This window comes from Mustela lutreola, chromosome 12, assembly GCF_030435805.1.
Source record: "Mustela lutreola isolate mMusLut2 chromosome 12, mMusLut2.pri, whole genome shotgun sequence".
Taxonomy (NCBI): Eukaryota; Metazoa; Chordata; class Mammalia; order Carnivora; family Mustelidae; genus Mustela; species Mustela lutreola.
In genome coordinates this window covers 32,979,124-32,995,462 of record NC_081301.1, presented here as the reverse complement: position 1 = coordinate 32,995,462, position 16,339 = coordinate 32,979,124, and the positions used below count along the sequence as shown (strand labels likewise).

Sequence of the window (16,339 nt, the reverse complement as noted above, 5' to 3'; positions counted from 1 at the left end):
CATGTGTGACTATTTCAAATGAATCGGGGGCTGTAAATCACAGCAGTATTCTCCCCCGTATTAGCTCTCCTGGCCCCTAGTGTTCAAACTTAGAAGAATCTTAGAACCCAGATTATCTCAGGCAGTGGCTCCTAAACTTCTGTCTCGGAATAATCTGGAGCACTTGTTAAAAATGCACAGTGCTGGGGTTCCTGGGTGGCTCCGTCGTTAAGCATCTGCCTTCGACTCAGGTCATGATCCCAGGGTGCAGGGATGGAGCCCTACATTGGGCTCCCTGCTCAGCAGGAAGCCTGCTTCTCCCTTTCCCACTCCCCCCTGCCTGTGTTCCCTCTCTCGCTGTATCTCTGTCAAATAAATAAATATTTTCAAAAAATTTTAAAAATCTGCACAATTCCATCTCTGCCCCAAACCTATATTGCCTTAGTTTCTCCAGGAGCAGGGCCCAGGAATCTGCATTTTAGCAAGTATCCCCAGGTGATTCTACTGCTCATCGAGGTGTCACACGTTCCTGGGTTCCACGTTTCCATGACTGTGGACCAGTGAGGGGCATTATCCCCATCCCAGGCAGCCTGAGACCCTCTGTGTCCCGTACTGAGACCCCCTGTTATAACTGGGCTCTCTCCCTGCCCACTTCTTCTTGTCTTCACTCCTAAAAGCCCAAGTAAAGAATATGGATGCCTTATCAGAATTACCAATAAGTTTGGGTAGAACTGGCCCCTTTCTTCACTGCACCCATGGGAAAACTGAGGTCAGGGAGATGAAGGAGAATCCATAAGGAGACAGGGCCCTATCCTCCCTGTGTCTACAATAAGGAAAAAGTCCTGCAAAGGGAAATCTCGTAGTCCCAAGTTTCCTGAGGGTATCAATGTTCCAGAAGAGGCCTGTGTTATCAGAGTAACCCTGGCCTTGGAAATCAAGGCAGACCCAAGATCAAATCCTATCTCCTCTCCTTGAAGTAAATAAGGAGGTTTCTGAACCTCAGGTCCCAATCTTGAAAATGGGTTTTGAGCTGACGTTAGGGTGAGAGCTAACATGTATATGAAACATTAGGCACATGGTATGTGCTGAATAAATGCGTACAATTACTACTAAGAGAATCTCAGTCACCTGGGAAGTCCTGTCACTTTGTCTGGAGTAGTACTCGGGCTAGGTGGCAGAAGAGGTGGAAGAAAGGAATCCTGACTCTCCCAATGCCTTACCTACTGTCTTTAGGCGCTTCCTTCTTCTTGTTACCTGCATAGCTTAACTCCAAGTTCAACCAGAAGCCCTTCCATTGGACACATGTTTCCTGAGCAGCAACTGAAGACTGGGTCCTAAAGACACTGGGTTTCCAGTTCCTGCCCAAGAGTACCTGCCCTGACAGACAGGCAGGAGTGTATATGGACAGCTGCGGTGCAGAGGCAAAGTGAGAGTCTGGCTAAGGAAGTGCAGCTGCGGTGGGCCCCAGGGGCTGAGGCAAGCAAGGCAGGGAGAACACACCAGATGAGTGCAAGACTAGCCACTTATAAATGGGCAAAGGGAGGGTCAGAGACTTGGGCAAACACTCCCAGTGGCCCTAAAACCTGACTCCCCTGACTCTCCATTTTGGAATTTATCTTTTAGGGAAAGCTTGATTGATACAGGGTCATTCAAGAGCCCTGCAGACAGGTAAGCTTAGTATGAACTTGTAGGCATGAAGCACATCAAAGACATTAAGCAAACTGAGATTCATAAAAGCTTTTGTTTGCCTCTCTGAGCTAATATTTCACAAAGAAGGACATCCCCCAGCAGAGAAAATGTGAGTTTGTGTTTACAGTGTATTTTGGTCTCAAAATCACATGTACATGGATGGCCAGATGCAGGAGCAAGAACTCATCTTCAACAGCATTCTGCTCTTCCCACGGCCAAGTCTTGGACTTGGTGCACACGTCCAGTCAGGAGGCCCGTGTTCTAGCCAATCGATGCCTGACTTGCTTTGTGATCTGGGCAATTCCCTCTCACTCTTTGAGCCTCAGAATCCCTGTCTGTGAAATGCAAGCATTAGGCTAATTACCTCCCAGGGCTCCTTCAGACCCAGGGCTTTCAGGTCCTACTGTCTTTTTTGGGGATACTTGTAATAGCTCAGGAAGGTAGACATCATCATGCCCATTTTATATATCGAGAGTCAAAGCTTAGAGGAGGGAAGAGTCAGAGGTCACCAAAGAGTCAAAGGCTGAGCTGGAACCCAGAGTCCCACACTTTTCCCAAGTACACCTCCTAGGAAGCCATGTGTGTGCACATATGCGTGTACACACATGCATGTGGGGCAGGGCGCGTGTGGAAACAAGTGCCCCAGAGCCGCCCTGCAGTTGTTCCTGGATGCTGCATGTGCAGACTCGTTGGCTGGGCCAGGCCTGTTCCAGGCAGTTCTGCCCTGTGGGAGGCAGGAGGAAAGGGGCAGGGGGGAGGAGGTTAGGAGCTACACCTACATTTTTGTGCTGCCCTCTCATTTCAGCAGCTGTAATGCAGGCTCCTGGCTGTTGTGTATTTAGCTAAGTCTGAGTGACTCCATACATGGGCAGTGGGCCGGAACCCTCCCCTCCAAGCATCGAAACTGACAAGCTCCTCTCCCAGCCGGGATCCAGGCCTGCAGGGGCACTCGCTACCCTTCCTGCACATGCCCACCGAAACACACACACAAACACGCAAGCACGTACACACTTGGCAAGTGCTTCCCCCGCTCTGGCCCCCAGTTCCTCATCAGCAAAATGGGAGACAACTTTCTTTGTCTGACCAGAGGATCCTTTGGGTTCAGAGACATTGAAGCTGGTTGTACAAAGTGTAAAGTGCCGAGAAGACCCTGCTGGTCAGTCAACCCATCCACGCACATGGTAAAGAACATTATTTTTAAAAATTATTTTAAAAAAATAATAAAAGGGGTGCCTGGGTGGCTCAGTGGGTTAAAGCCTCTGCCTTCGGCTCAGGTCATGATCCCGGAGTCCTGGGATCGAGCCCCACATAGGGCTCTCTGCTCGGCAGGGAGCCTGCTTCCTCCTCTCTCTGCCTGCTTCTCTGCCTGCTTGTGATCTCTGTCTCTCAAATACATAATAAATAAATTTTTAAAAAATAATAATAATAATAAAATAAGCCAGGTGGACTGCCTTTGAAATGAGATTAGATAAGTTTACTGTAGTTTTACCTTAATACAAAATTAGTGATTTCAACCTTAGAATCATGCTGGAGTGCCCCTCCTCCTCCCCATCAAATCTGGAATGGATTGCAGAGAATACCCTGATTGACAATTCAAAACAAAGATACTGATTTTGGACTTCTAACCTCCAGAACTCTGCAAAGATAACTGTGTGGTTTGTGGCAGGGGAAGGGGGAGATGCTACAGGGAGGTAGTTAATAGAATGAGCTCTAGAACCAGAATGCCGGGGCTCAAATCCTGGTTCTGCCACTTGCTGGTGCATCATGTTGCCTTGGACGTGGGATTTCATGGCTTTGGCCTCAGGCTCGCCATCTGCCAGGTGAGGTGACTATAGCACCTGCTCTGCAGGGTGACTATGATGTCGGGATGTACAAAACTGCTCAACAAGAGTGGTTGTTATTATTTTTTTCTTAGAAGCAGAGTAGGTGGTGATGATCATATTCAAGGTTGCTCACTGATTTATTGCGAGTGCCTGGGTCAGCCCTGAGCTCTCCTGCACCCCCTCCAGTCTGCACTGGCTTTGGGGGAACCCTCTTTCATTGAAAGGTAGGGTAGTTACTCTACCCCACGTCCCTGCCCACGGCCTTGTCTACAGCTCCCATAGGAGTTTCCAGTGAGGAAAAGTCAAGCTCTCGCTGGGTAAAAGCAGAAAAGGAAGGCTCTCAGCACATTCTTTACTAGTGCTAGCTCCAACAACACTGTCATCTATGACTGGACACAGGGGTCTGGTGGCAGAGGGCTTGCTGAGAGCTGTAGGGGCCCAGAGATCTATCAGAAAAGGAATAAACTAAACAAAGAATTGGGTTCCAGATTCTGCACTGCCTGACAAGCTGGGTGACCTAGGCAAGTCCTTTCACCTCTCTTGAGCCTTTGGAGATAACAGTACTATTTGAAGTTCTTGTGGCTAGGATTTGACAAGATCACAAATGTCTCACATTCCAAAGGATGTCAACAAAAAAGCATGCTCAGTTCAGCGAAGGTACAAGAAGAGGTCAAATGTGGAGACTGACTCTAACTTGCTAAGCTGCTAAGAGCCATCATAAGCCCCCATGATTGAAAATTCCTATGGGAGTAATTTTATTTGCAATGCAAATGCAGCCCCAGAAGCCAAGACACAGAATTTCTGGTCAACTCATGGAAGGTGGGTCTGTCTTGAAGGCAGTCTCCCAGAGGGTGGGAACTGGAAAGGTTTCAGGGGATACACTTGCCTCTGACTAAAGAGGCAAGCGCAAGGTTTTTGGTGTTGGCCAGCACTGGGTTTGAATCCCTGCTTAGCCAGCTTGTGACATCTGAGTGGCCTTAGGTAAATCCCTCAACCCTCTGCCTCACAGTCTCCTCATCTATAAAATGGGCATAATAATCATGGTCCATATGGCCATGTGCAGGGTTATATAAGGCGATGCAGTGAAATGCTCCTGGCGCATGGTAAGCCCAACACATGGAAGCTTCTGTTCTCACTTAGGATTCTCTTGTTTTGGGGTGACAGAAATAAAACTCAAGTAAATGTTTTATTTCTTAATAAAGCTTAAGAAGGTGTTTTATTGATTTAATAACCAAGAGGGACAGGGGTGGAGCTGGCCTTAGGTTGGGAGGTCTGGGACAAGGAATTCAAACACCAAGACACTCTCTTCTCAGCTTCTCCTCTCTAACTGTTGCCTTCCTTCTTTCCTTCCACAAGACAGGGTTCCCCACGATGAGGACATGGCTCCCAACAGCTCTAGGCTCACACCTCCAACACCCATCAGGAAAGGATTCTTTCTAATCAGCTTTTTTAAAAAGTCCCAAGAAAGGACCTGAATTTTCCCAGCTTGGGTCACATGATTGTACCTGGACCAATCGTCCTCTGATGGGCTCAGCCTGGGTCATATGCCTAGAGCGCCAGGGATGTGCTCCTAGAATAAAGAGAGGACGGGGATGCTATGCAATTTTCTTCTCTGGGAGTCCTGCATGTGGGCGGAGAAGGGGAACAGTTTTCTGTGCTAGGTGCTGGGGGTGGCATAAAGCCACTTCTCACATGGGTTACACCCTCTTAGTGCGCCTTTGGTTCCAGGTTTATCCTAAAACATATTCTTTGTAGAAACAGCTCGACTTAATACAGCTTAATGCTGCCCAAATCCACCATCTTCAGCTGCTGTTTGCAGAGCTTACACAGAGCTCTCAGCAGGCAAAGCCCAGGCATGGTGATAGTCTCATGGGATGGCTTGTCATGTATATTTTCCTGCCCATGCCCACTGTCTCCAGACATAGCTGGACCTGGCCTCCTGGACACCTCCTGGATACCAGGCCACAGATCTCATGGAGACTGGGGGTGCTCTACTTAGAGCAAAACATGACAGTGCTAGAAGTGACCTCAGGAGCCACCTGGCCCATTTCACAGATGCGGAGACAAGCCAAGAAAGGGAAAGGGACCAGCCTACCCAAGGGTACAGAGCTCCCTTGGGAATGGTGTCCTCTTCCTCAAGCACTATCAACTTGTAGGTATGGTAGGTTTTCAATAATCTTTATTTAATCTTCAATAAATATTAAGCAAATGAACGAATGAACTATGTCCTCCCCAGGGCAGAGCAGACATGCTGGGAATGAACAGCCCCCTCCCTAGAAACGATTCTTAACCAGTGGTTGACACTCTGACACCCAAGCTGGGGATACATACTCCAGTTGCCTTGCCCCTCAGGTGGCTTAACACTGAGGCTGAACACATACATGTACCACACTGGTTCCCCAGCATGGTCAAGATCCAGTTGCCCAACAGGGGTCACTTGCATGATAACGTGTCATTCATGGTGTTCTCTCCCTGCTCTGCTTTACTTCCATGATCCTGGAAGCACTTCCTAGGATCCTCTCCCAAATAAACTTACTTGCACTTGAATCTTTGCCTTCGAGTCTGCTTCTAGGTTAACCCCAACTAAGATAACCCCCTCCTTGTAAAAAAAGAATCACCTGTTGGCTAAATTATGACAAATGCAGCCCATAAAAAGTAAATCCAAGTCAAGTCTAGAATGCCACACTGCTGTCTTACTACCTGTCTGCCCCTTGTCTGACTCCCACTCTCACCAGTCCTACAAGTTTCTCCACCACCCACAAAGGAGGTCATTGCCTGTGAGAGTGTCACAAGTCATGCTACTGAGAACCAGCACCATGCAAGGCTGACTCCATCAGCCTTGGGTGACAGTTTCCCATGGCTCTGATAAGATGCCAGGAGTGAGCTGGCACCTGCCCTGCCTTCTCAGGCAGGTGCTGGTCTGTCTCTGCCCCACCTACGAGCCCAGCTTCATGTCACCTCATTCCTAGACCTACCCCACAAGATGATCTGTGCCTGGGTCTGAGGACCAGAATCATGGAGTCATGGAATGCTGAGCAGGAGAGACCCACAGGGACCAAGTGTCTTGTATAACCCTCCCATTGTAAGGGGCAGGAGAGGAGACCTTGGGAGATGAGGTCTTGTCCAAGGTCACACAATGCATCAGGAATGGGGGTCTTGTCTAGGGTCACACAATACATCAGGCTGGAATGGGGCATGAATCCAACCTTTTTTATTTCCAGTGATGTTTTTTGCTTATTATCAAAAATTATTAAAAAAGGAAAGGGGAACATGACAGAAGACCAAGAACATGGGATTTAAGAGGCTAGACAGACCTAGACTTGAAACCCAGTTTTGCTGACTGTTGGCCAAATGACTTTAAGTAACCAAGTACCAAGTGCCTCGGTTTCCATGACTGTGCCTCAGTTTCCATGACTGTAACGTTGAGATTCTATTAGCTAGCCAACAGGGCTGTCAGAGACAACCAAGGTGGAAGGCACCCAGTAATAAACACTGGTCAACTCTGAATCTTGGATGTGATGCTGCCCGTCTAGGCCCCCACATGGCATAAACCCCTGGGAGGTCAAGCAGAAACACCCTCACCACGTTCATAGTCACTTCCAGAGAGTTCACAGCAGGGTCTGGGGCAGAATTTGCTGAGTGTGAGCTTCAGAGTACTACTCTGTGAGAGAAAGGATGCCGTGTAAACAAAGAAGTGCACTGCCAGGTAAGCTGGAGAGGAGGTCCAAGTTGGTGGACTGCTCCTTAATGTGCTCCTGTGTCACAGCATTTCCCGGTGTAGCCCACCATGTAATTCTTGTCGGGAGCACTAAATGGCCCCCGGCAGTTGGGTGTACTGCAGGAAACAGTTTGGGAAACAGCTGTTAGACTACTGGAAAGGCCACTGGACTGAAATCAGGAGCCTTTGCTTCCTACATTGTGTTTGCCACTTACTCACTGTGTGAGCTTAAACATGTCCCTGACCCATGTGGGCCTCAGTTAGCCCATCTGTGAAATGAGAGGGGGAGAATGGAATTCCTGAGGCTGCTTCTGGTTCTGACATACTGGGATTTCAAAGCTCTTTTCTACAATGATTTCCCTGCTTTTAACTCTAACACACCCAATTCTGGCCAAGAACAGTGCTGGGAGAAGTGTGGAGGGTCCCAAGAGGGTGCCAGCAAGCAAGGCCATTGCTGGTTCCCTGTCTTGCCCCAGAAAGGTAGGAGAAACTGTTGGGGCAGGGCCCTCCAGCCTCCTGCCTGGAGACTTGTGAGCTGCTACCCACCACTCCCTCCTCCTCTGCCTACCCTCCTCCCCCAACCGGGACAGTCAGCCTCTGGGGGATTAAGGGCAGGCCCAGCGCCCATTCAACCCATTCAGCAAGACAGGAAGCCAAGCGAGCTCCTTCCCGCCTGCCTCTGAGGGGCAGGTCTGCAGGATTACACACATTGTGTTGTGGCCTGGCACAAAGGGAGGCCCGGCCCACAGGGAAAGGCTGTGTCCAGGCGAGAATCCACCACCCAGTAGCTAGGGCAGGCTGCTGGGCTGCAGAGCTCATGTGCCTGTCTGCCGAGCCAGAGGCTGTGCCTTCACAGGGGCCTGTCATTGCCCTTTACCTGCCTAGGGGGTAGCTTGGGATTCCCAGAGGCATGACAAGTCCATCTCTGCCAGTGTCCACCAAGACCAGGTCCCCACATCCACACACAAAGTTTTAGTCTGAATGCAGGAGTCTTTTCTTGGGACAATGCAAACATCTACACAAAAGGCAGGTAGGAGACAGGCGGCAGGCAGGCGGGTGAGGACAAGTTCATTTCCCTAAGCCAGAGGCTCCTCAAGGCCTCTGAGGAACTGGCATATTCATTGTCTCTACCTTCTTACAGCCGCCACCTAATCATTCACTCGGACAAGTTGCAATTGGCTTTGAAGGTGATTCGAAGACAGAGATGCTGGCCAACAGCCGGGCTCTGCCACGGGTCAGTCCCATCCGGCCACGTGAAGAGATGGGCCTTCGCCCTCTGGGATCCCCTGGCAAAAATGTGTGCTCTAGATGCTGCAGAGTGCCCTGAATGGCACCCATGCCCTATTTCAGCCATATCTGTGTACACCTGGACCATTACTGACAACGTTTTTCTTTTAACCAACTTTGTAAATGGAAACAACTTCTTTGGCCCTTTGCTAAGCAATAATGTTTATGAAATCATGGGTCTTATGTGCTAGTTCTTAATACAATAAAAATAATTCCCCAATCACAGAATAAAATGGCTTGGCCCTAGACTACCTATCATCAGCCTGAGTATTGTCCGTGGCGAGGCAGAGAGAATGGACTGGGTAAGACAGTCACCAGCCCCGTTCAGTTCTTGAGAGCTGGGTTTATATGAAACTGAGAATCCTCAATGCAACTGATTCCAAAATTCTCCACAGCCACTTAAACCAGACACTAGCAGTCACCCCAGACCCCACCTCCTTCCTCATTCTGCTGATGCAGAGGACAGAGGCAGTCTGTTCTCTGTCCTCTGAGGCAGTCCTGCCTCCCGAACACCTTGCCTATCTGCCCCATCGTCTCCCATCCCAGTGGCCATCCCCTCAGTTCAGGCTTTCATCCACTCTCCTCAGTCTCCTGTAGGAGTCGCCTCACTGGTCTGCCTGTTACCTCCTGACCACCTCAAATCCACTCTCCACCCTGTAACCTGGCTACATTTTTTTTGCCAGACATATCGAAAGCACCCAGAATACGGTAAACACTCCATTAGTAACAGCTATGATATTTTTAAGGCTGCAAATCTAATTATGTCTCTTTACTGCTTAAAAGATTTCCATGGTTTCCCCATAGACCTCAGGCTACCTGGAAATTCCTTGACTTGGTATAGAGGGCTCTTTCTGATCCAGCCCCTGCCCCTACTCCTTTAACTATATTCTTTGTCATTTCCCACCTCCATCCCTACGCTCCAGTGAGGCCAAAGCATGAGGTAGCCCCATGGGCCACACTGTTCCATGCCTCTGTGCCTTTGTGGATTTTATCTCTTCTCCCAGGAATGTCCCTCTCCCAGACCACCACCTCTTCTTCAGCTGGCTAGCCAATTTAGGATTTTACTAAATGGTATCATCCTCTCTGTATCTGTCAGCTTGTGCTGCATAACAAACCATCCCAAAACATAGTAGCTTATAACAAAACAAAACAAAAACAGGTTGATTATCTCTCACCAGTCTGTAAGTTGGGTGAATGGTTCTTCTGGTCTGGGCTGGCCTCACTCGTATGTGCAGGGCCTCAGCTGGGATATCTGGGACAGCTGGGATGGCTAGAATCTCTCTTGACATGATCTTATCCTCCGGGAGGATAAGTCTTCCTAGACTTGTTTATGTGGTCGACTCAGGTCCCCCACAACAAGAAAGATGGCAAACCCCATTGTGCAAGGAGGCTTACGAAGTATCTGCTTGCATTCCATGTGCAAACGTCTGCTGGCCAAAGCAAGTCATGTGATCAAAGCCTGGCTTCAACAGTAGACAAGGAAGGTAACCTGCAGATGCATACAGAAGGCAAGGCCCAGGGATCTTGAAGAGGGAGCAGAGAAAATAGAACTTCTCTAGGAATCCGTTAACCAAGGCTTGCACTTGAACTTTGAGTAATGTCCTACAACATGCCAAGGATATTCTTCAAATGTTAATAAACTCCCTGAGATAAGAGAGTATCATGCTCCTCCAGGTGGCCCAGAACAGGACTCCAGAGGAAGATGTGTGGATGTGGGACAAGAAAGGCCCAGAACAGACCTGAATGGAGACACCTCCTTAGTTGACTCATTCTTGATCTTTGGGAACTGGGACATACTCTCAAATACTAGGGTTTCTAGGGGCATGCCTGAAGGGACTACATGGTACTCCGGGGGGCTTGCAGGGTTGATTTGCATGCCTCTCAACAATGTGACACGATTTACTAGTACCAATGGCTGCTCAGGCTTATTCCTTTACAAACCCACAAAGCAGAGTTTGGGTATAATCCCTTGTCAAGATGACCCCTTGCTGTTTGTGCTTATTTCTCACTCACAGTGAATTGTACTCCATGATCCCTCCAGTTCAGTCTTCCAACTACATTAGGACTTACTGTAGCTAAAACTGAGTTTAAATTTTTGCAGTACTCCAGCATACCCCACTTAGGAAGTGCTCCTTCAGTCAGTCACACAGCAAAGCCAGGGAGATCCTCCATCAAGAAGCTGGATGTTTGTCCCAGCCCCTCAGCTTACACTATGTTGTATATATACTTGGGCATAAATATAATTAAAATATATGTAATTATTATTTAATAATATGCTCTATTCTCTTTTAGTGGTTCCAATTATCTTTAAAAATTTTAATTGAGATATTATTATGTGAACACAATGAAATACCAGAAATGTTCTACATCTTGATCTTGGTGTAAACAGGTATGCTCCCTTGTGTCTCTGACTTCTTTTGCTCAGCGTAATGTCTCTGAGATTCACTCATATTGTTGAATATAACGGTATTTTGTTCCTTTTTATTGCTCAGAAGTATTCCACTGTGTGACTATATTACAGTTTGCTTACGGACATCTGGGCCACCTGCAGGAGCGTGATACTCTCTTATCTCAGGGAGTTTATTAACATTTGAAGAACATCTTTAAGCATGTTATAGGATATTACTCAAAGTTCAAGTGCAAGCCTTGGTTAATGGATTCCTAGAGAAGTTCGGTTTCTACTTCAGGGGTATTATGAATAATGCTGCTATGAATACACACCTTTGAAATTGTCTTCTGGAGAACCACATTTCTCTGGGGTATACATTCAAGAGTGGAATGGCTGGATCATGGGACAGTGTATAATTTTATTTATTTATTTATTTTTAAAGATTTTATTTATTTATTTGACAGAGATCACAAGTAGACAGAGAGGCAGGCAGAGGGGGTGGGGAAGCAGGCTCCCCACTGAGCAGAAAGCCAGATCTGGGGCTCGATCCCAGGATCCGGGATAATGACCTGAGCTGAAGGCAGAGGCTTAACCCACTGAGCCACCCAGGTGCCCCGACAGTGTGTTAAAGAGTGCCTGAGTTACTTCCTTCATAAAGTCCCCACAGGTACTGTTTTACACAGACTCCCAGTATGGTTGGATTCTGCCCGAATGTCAGCATATATCCTAGTAACAGATCAGCAGCCCCCTTTACAGAATGTTGTCTAAATAAAGAGGTTTTTGGCCTTGTCTATGCTATACAATTCATTGGCACTGTCTCATACTTTATTCCAAACATCATTTGACATTTCATCAGAATGAATGCTCCTTGAGGGCTGGTAGTCTGCCATCCCTGTAAACCCTCTTGCTTGGCATGCAATAGATAATTAATGTTTAAAGATAAATAATAATAATTAGTTAACTGTTACTGTGTAAAAATTATGTTAAAGCTCGGTGGCTTAAAGCAACATTTGTTATCTCACAGCTTCTGTGGGTCAGAGATCCAAGAGCAGCTTAGCTGGATGGTCTAGATTAGAGTCTCATGAGATTACAATCAAGGTACTGGCCAGAGCTGCAGGCATCCAGCGGCTTGATTGGGGCCGGAGGATCCTCTTCCTGATTTACTCTCTGCTGGCTGATGGCTGGAGACCTGCAAGCTGGCTTCTCCAGAGCAAGTGATTTGAGAGAGAACAAGGAGCAAGCTGGAGCATCTCGATCTAGTCTTTGATGTCACACGTGGTCACTTCTGCTTTATTCTGTCCATTAAAAATGAGGCACTGTAGGGGTACCTGGGTGGTTCAGTGGGTTAAAGCCTCTGCCTTCAGCTCAGGTCATGATTTCAGGGTCCTGGGATCGAGCCCCGCGTTGGGCTCTCTGCTCGACAGGGAGCCTGCTTCCCCCTCTCTCTCTGCCTGCCTCTCTGCCTACTTGTGATGTCTCTGTCTCTATCAAATAAATAAATAAATAAATAAACTCTTTTAAAAAAATGAGGTACTGGGTCCAGTCAATACTCAAAAGGAAGAGAATTAAGCTCCACCCCTCGAAGGGAGGAATATTAAAGAATTTGTAGACATATGCTAAAACTACCATCTCTAATAAATACTCAACATCTGTTGAGTATTTACTATGCTATATATACTATACATACTATAGTATAGTATACTATACTATACTATACTTTGTTGAGTATGTACTGCCAGGTGCTATACTAGGTATTTTCACAGAGTATTTTGTTTAATCCTTATTACAACCCTGCATGGGAGATACTGTCTTCAGTTTTTCAGGGAGGAAATTGAGGTGCTGAAATAGGAAGGAATACGTTCCATGTATTCAGTAACTAACTGAACTAGAATGGGAGCCTAGAAGTCTGATTCCCAGAGATCTTGCTTCTCACCACTAATTAATGCAATGGACAAGAGATGGTAGATGATTCTATGCATTTAGGGTTCTCAGATGGAGTGGTAGGCTGAATGGCGGAAGCAAAGATATGTCCATGTCCTAATTTCTGGAGCCTGTGAACATTACCTTACTTGCCAAAGGATGTGGTTAAGTTAAGGATCTTCTCGGGAGGTGCTTTCCCTGGATAATCCATGCAGGCCCTACGTGCAATCACATGTGCCTCATAAAAGAGAGCCACAGGGAGTTGTGTACAGACAGAGGAGGAGAAAACAGAGAGGAAAAAGTTATGTGAAGACAGGGGCCGAGATTGGAGTGATGCGGACACAAGCCAAGGAATGCTGGCAGCAACAAGAAGCTGGAAGAGGCCAGGAACACGTCCCACCCCACCCCACATTACCGCCCCCCTTATGGCATCCAGAGGAACTGCAGCCAAGCGGACACCTCAGTTTGGGACTTCAGGCCTCCAAAACTCTAAGAGAATATATAGCTATAGTTTTAAGCTACCAGGTTTGAGGTAGTTGGTTACAGCAGCCAGGGGAAACTGATCCAGTTATAAAAGTATCCTACCTCTCTGTTCAGTGTTGCTTCTGATGGCTGGAACAGAGTGTTTCAGGCTTGTCAGCCTGGTTCTTGTCTTTGGATCAGCTTGGTAGCAGCTCAGCCTGAAAGCAGTAGAGAAATTAAAATCAGGTTAAAAGGAGAGGAAAATTGAGAGTAACCATCCATATAGTTATTATTGAACTTAAGTTTTACTCTTAATGGCTAAAAGAGAATCTAGATGGACTTTCTGATAAAAGATCATCTGTTCTTCAAAAAATATACATCTTTCCCTTATATTCCATACTAAGAATGACTGAGCGAGTGTGTCTTCACACACTGAACAAAGCAAGAGATAAAATACCAAGAGTGACATCGAGAAGAGCAAGGGACTAACCTCATGTTGAGGTTCTAGTGTAATCCCTGGATAAAAACCCCAGCCTGACAGAGAAACACGGTTCAGAGTCACCCAGGCTGGCACCCAGAAATGAAAGCTCATGTGCGTGCAGGGCACCAAGGATCAAAAAGTGCTTTTACACCCATAATCCTCAATGCTCAAACACCTCCTGAGAGCCAGGCAGGGCAGACTATAATCTGCACTTTAAAGATGTAGAAACCAGGCTCAGAGAAGTGAAGAGCTTAGATTGCCCCAAGGTCACACAGCTGATGAGTGAAAGGGCTAGATTTCTGTGAGGCTCCAAGAACAGGTCTCCAGCTTCTACTTAGTCCAGATGCCTCCTGTTGTTCTACAAGCCCATCTGTCGTAACTCTCCAAGCACACTGAGCCTTTGTGGGAAGAGTCCGACTCTCATACTTCTTGGGAAGCCCCCGGTACCTACCCAAGGCTGATTGGTGAAAGACCATACCTCACCTCCAGTCTGCCTGGTCCTTCAGATCAGGTCCTAAGCCCACTGAGAAAGGTCTCTTAAAGGAGAGGGGGTAAGGGGGTACTGATTGTGGGGCTCAGACCTAGCATGTGGAAGAGCGATCCAGGAGGGAGGGTGATGCCAACCCAGTTGGGGTGTGGCCTGGGCGCTGTCCACCACCCTGCAGTGCTGATCAGCGTCAGGTTAGTGGGGAAAATGGGACCCTGGGGGGAGACAGGCTTGGTCTTCTCATCTCCCAGCCTTCATGTCCAGAGGCTGACAGTGTTGAAGTAATTTCATCACCTGAGGGATGGGGAGGAGAAGGAGAGGAACTGGCCACTTCTGTTCCCCTTCTTTGCTTTCTCCCCTCTCCGTGCCCTTTGGTGCTTCTTTCTCCCCATCCATCCTCTTCCTCTTTCATTCCATTCCCATTTCCTCGCCATTCCTCTGGAGCCACTTTCTTTCCAACCCTCTATGCTTATCTGCTCTCTGTTTCTTCCATCCTAACTCTTTCCTCTTCACTCACTAGCTGTGCAACTACTTGTAAGTTTCCAAACTCTCTGAGTGAAAGCCCTGACCTCACAGGGTGGTTGTAAAGCTCTATGGCCAGTATAGAGAAAATGCTCAATCCAAGTGCTTTGCCCTCACCCATTTCCCTTTCTCCCAGGGTGGGTGGGGACACCACCTTAGCTCCCTTTGCTTCCTTCAACCGAACTCAGCAAGCTGACTGTTCACCAACCACTGGAGAAAGCCTTGGGCATGATCACCTTCTTCCACCTGAGATGGGCCCTGGTGCAGAGAGTCTGGATACACCCAGCAGGGCAGGGGGATAACAGATGACATTTGATGAAGATCTTTAGAGGGGAAGGGAAGGGAATCATAATTTATCACATGCCTACTGTGTTCCAGGAATGGAGGTAAGCACTTTAAATGCACTATCACGTGGGGTCTCTGTGAGAACCCTACGAAGCAGGTACTATTATTAGTATACTTGTTGACAGAGGGATGGCAAAGGGGAAGTGACTTTCCCTGAGTCAGCTATTAAATGGTGAAGACAGGTCAGTCTGACTCTAAATGCCATGCTCTTCAACTTTTTACTATGGGAAAATGTAAACAGAAAAGTAGGCAGAATAGCATAATGAATCCCCGGGTACCTATCACCTAGCTTTAGCAACCAACTCTTTATTTCATCCCTACCCACACTCACATCACCCTTTCCTTATTTTAAGGCATATTTTAGATGTTATATAGTTTTATCCATAAATATTTCAGTATGCACCTTTAAGAGGTAAAGTTAATTTTTAAAAAATAGATAAAATGCCCATACTATGCCATAAAACTTTGGAATAATATAAGATTATCAAATAACAGGGCAACGTTCACATTTCCATTCATTGTCCTGCTTTTCTGCTTCCCCCTTCTGCCTCTCTTAATAAAGATAAGGATACCTCTTCCACTGCAGAGCCCTCCCATGCACTTTATCTTATTTAATGCTCATATCTGCCCTTCCTCACTCTGGAAATGAACAAACTGAAGCTCAAAGAGGTGAGCGGACTTGCCCACAGTCACACAGTAGGTTAGGGCCAGAGCTTGGCCCTGTGTCTCCCAGTCCTTGCTTCTCTCCACCCCAGAGGCCTTGAGATGGGAGAGCCAATGGTCGAGCTCAGAAGCCCAGAGGGAGCTCAAGGAGTAGGCTGACAAGGAGACACTCCCCCCAATGGCAGCAAGCTGGATAGCATGCATTCCCAGCTGGGGAAGGACAGCCAAGTTCCCTTCTCTGGGTAACAGCAGGACTAATATCATGGCTCGGGCTTCTTTGCCTGCAATAACTCCCCAAAGCCTGGGCAGCGGCTAGGGCTTACCACTTAGCCTCCTGAGCGGCATGCCTTAAGCCCCTGCAATATGGGAGATTGGATGCTGAAGCCCAAAGGGCAGGCACAATAGCCAGATCACTCAAACAACCTTACTCTAATTCTACTTTTTGCCTAAGTGCAGGTGGAGGGCAAAGGTCCTTCTGTTTTTCTTCTGGGAACCTCCTTGCCTAGCCAGCCCTGCACATGCAAAGAATGCCAAGGATTCCATTCTAAATCCCCTGGCTTTTATGGTTAATTCT

The 16,339-nt window shown here is 47.4% G+C and overlaps 1 long non-coding RNA gene across 2 annotated transcripts in view; it reads right to left on the bottom strand.

The window, feature by feature from the left end:
- Positions 1 to 16,339, bottom strand: part of LOC131812878 (uncharacterized) — an 88,999-nt gene that overhangs the window by 18,837 nt on the left and 53,823 nt on the right. For both annotated transcript variants that reach the window (XR_009346530.1, XR_009346529.1), the window contains one exon: positions 13,391 to 13,485. This is a non-coding gene — a long non-coding RNA (uncharacterized LOC131812878). The remainder of the gene's footprint in view (positions 1 to 13,390; positions 13,486 to 16,339) is intronic.